Source organism: Macrobrachium rosenbergii, chromosome 2 (assembly GCF_040412425.1).
Source record: "Macrobrachium rosenbergii isolate ZJJX-2024 chromosome 2, ASM4041242v1, whole genome shotgun sequence".
Taxonomy (NCBI): domain Eukaryota; kingdom Metazoa; phylum Arthropoda; class Malacostraca; order Decapoda; family Palaemonidae; genus Macrobrachium; species Macrobrachium rosenbergii.
In genome coordinates, this window is record NC_089742.1 from 46,776,859 (window position 1) to 46,780,117 (window position 3,259).

At 43.7% G+C, this 3,259-nt stretch overlaps 1 pseudogene; it reads left to right on the forward strand.

Moving 5' to 3' along the window:
• The first annotated feature begins 1,983 nt into the window (after positions 1 to 1,983).
• Positions 1,984 to 2,873, forward strand: LOC136842931 (calphotin-like; annotated as a pseudogene).
• The last annotated feature ends 386 nt before the right edge of the window (positions 2,874 to 3,259 follow it).

Consider the following 3,259-nt stretch of genomic DNA (forward strand, 5'->3'; position numbering starts at 1 on the left):
CATCAAGCATACCAAATTGCAGCCCCCTAGAGCCTCAGTAGTTTTATTTTATTTAAGGTTAAAGTTAGCCATAATCGTGCTTCTGGCAACGATGTAGGATAAGCCACCACCGGGCCGTGATTAAAGTTTCATGGGCCGCGGCTCATGGAGCATTATACCGAGACCACCGAAAGATAGATCTATTTCCGGTGGCCTTGATTATACGATGGACAGAAAACTCAATTGCGCCGAATAAACTTAGGCTTATTTTTTTACTTGTTTTCATAAAGGTAAGATTAAATCAAGCACATTTCAAAGAGAATCGTCACTTCAGGAATAAGGTAAACAAACTGTGCAATTCCTGAAGCAATTGCATTCGCGAAGATTATATGCAAAAATGCAGTGTAAAGTGATACATAGTATTTAATCATACAATGTATGTATAAAAATTCTGCTAAAGGCCTTATCATCATCATTTTAATTATAATAATGATTATCATTACCACAAGTACTAACCATACAATATATAAAAAAAACTCTGCTAAAGGCCTTATCATCATCATTTTAACTATAATGATTACCATTACCACACGTATTCGTCAATAGTGATCACACTTTTGTCACAAAGGGACCATACACGCATTACCTAAAACAAAATTCCCACAGGGGATGTTTTTCTTAGCAGCAGAACCTTCGACCAAGTTGAAAAACCTTTAACCTTTAATTTTTTTGCCATCTTTGCCCCCTGGCTGAAGGTCGCTTAGTGACGTAACTATAGCCAATAGCAGCATCTCTAAACATTTAGCATCTCTGCGTTTTGAATATATACCCCAAAAAACCGCGTTGCTACCAAGGGCGTGGCATGGGGAGAGGCACGGGGGTCTTTGGGAGGCCGTAGCGTTCTATGAGGGATCCCCACCCTGCGGTACTCTCACGAACTCACCGTAGCGGTGGGAGATTCAGTCGCCGGCGATGAGTGGCCCCTATATAAAGAAATGGTGTCTTCTTCTGGACATCGCACTCCAGCTGTAACCATCCCTTGAAGATGAGGTCCTCCGGAATGATGAAGGCTTTGGTTAGTAACTAATGAGTACTTATTACGGGGCTGCGACAAATGTTCTCCATCGTTGTCATGAAATTGAAGTTTTTTTTTGGGTGGTGGGGCTTCAAAAGCGACTTGCATATGCTATATAATAATTTTAATCTTTCAATAATGTCTTGTTCATGTGCGTGCATTGGTTTATAAAGTTTTATATTTACTTCTATATTTAGAAATATCATAAAAAGTGTAATGTTGACTTTTGTGAAGAAAAGATTTTTTTTTTTTTTTGCAAGTTGTAGCATTAAGTTAAGTTTGAATTTCCAGTGTCATATTGCCTTCTGTTCCAAAAGATCGTTCTTCCAAGTTGTAGACGTTAAGCCACGTTTGAATTTCCAGTGTCATATTGACTTAATCCAAAAGATCGTTCTTCCAAGTTGTAGGCATTAAGATACGTTTGAATTTCCAGTGTCATACTGACTTAATCCAAAAGATCGTTCTTCCAAGTTGTAGGCATTAAGATACGTTTGAATTTCCAGTGTCATACTGACTTAATCCAAAAGATCGTTCTTCCAAGTTGTAGGCATTAAGATACGTTTGAATTTCCAGTGTCATACTGACTTAATCTAAAAGACCGTTCTTCCAAGTTGTAGGCATTAAGATACGTTTGAATTTCCAGTGTCATACTGACTTAATCCAAAAGATCGTTCTTCCAAGTTGTAGGCATTAAGCTACATTTGAATTTCCAGTGTCATATTGACTTCTGTTCCAAAAGATCGTTCTTCCAAGTTGTAGACATTTAGCCACGTTTGAATTTCCAGTGTCATATTGACTTCTGTTCCAAAAGATCGTTCTTCCAAGTTGTAGCATTAAGCCACGTTTGAATTTCCAGTGTCCTATTGACTTAATCCAAAAGATCGTTCTTCCAAGTTGTAGACATTAAGCTACGTTTGAATTTCCAGGCCATGACCCTGTTGGCTGGCTGCAGCTGCCTGGGACAACCTGTGCGTCAGACCCCGGTCATCATAGGAGGTCAACCCTGGACTGCCATCGCCTTCCACCACTCTGACCCAGCCGTCGTCCGAATCTCCGCCCCTGATTTGAACTTCGCCCTCCAACCATACCCGTCTGTGGTTGGTGCCCCTCTGGTTCCTGCCCCTCTTCCAGTCCTGAAGGCAGTACCAGCAGCAGCAGCTCCTGCCTCTGTGGTCGCTCCTGTGATCTCGGCTGTCCCTGCACCTGTGGTTAGTGCCCCTGTGGTTCCTGCCCCTCTTCCAGTCCTGAAGACAGTACCAGCAGCAGCAGCTCCTGCCCCTGTGGTCGCTCCTGTGATCTCGGCGGTCCCTGCACCTGTGGTTCCTGCCCCTGTGGTTCCTGCGCCTATTCCAGTCGTGAAGGCAGCAGCAGCAGCAATTCCTGCCCCCGTGGTGCCCATGGCATCGCCAGTGGCCGTAGCAGTAGCCCCCGAACCCCTGCAAGCACCCGAGCCGCCCATGCCCTCCATAGGCGGGCCCTTCGTCGGGGGACAATTCCACGCCCAGGACGAAGCCGGCCAGTACTCCTTCGGCCACTGGGGAGGCCCAAACACCCGGGTGGAGACCCGCGATTCCCTGGGGCGCACCACTGGCAGCTTCGCCTACGTCGACCCCGAGGGAGATGTCCAGGTCAGGAAATACGCCGCCGCCCCTGCGTCAGGATTCAAAGTGGCCGCCATCAGACCTACCAGTGGACCGTAATTTAGTCGTGCAGGACACTCCCGAAGTGGCCCAGGTTAAGGCCGCCCACGCCCGTGCCGTGGCCGCGGTTAGATCCATACATTCGTCTTTAACCGTCGCTTAGGAGAGCTTTAACTGTGATGTCACTTTTGTAAATAGCTTTAACTAGTCCGTTTCTTCTTCTTCTTCCTCTTCTTCTTCTTTATGATTCAATTGAATAAAGTACGAGAATGACAAATATTTTGTTTTGTTTCATTTTGTTTATACTTTGCCACATTTCTCCGTCTCAAGTACCGGAGAGAGAGAGAGAGAGAGAGAGAGAGAGAGAGAGAGAGAGAGAGAGAGAGAGAGAGAGAGTTCAGTGTGATAAAACAACTAGCATGAAGGTTTTGCTAATATGGTTAAATATACATACACACATATATATATATATATATATATATGTATATATAAATATATGTATGTATATATAAATTTGTATGTATAAATATGAATATACATATATGTATATAGAAATATATATATA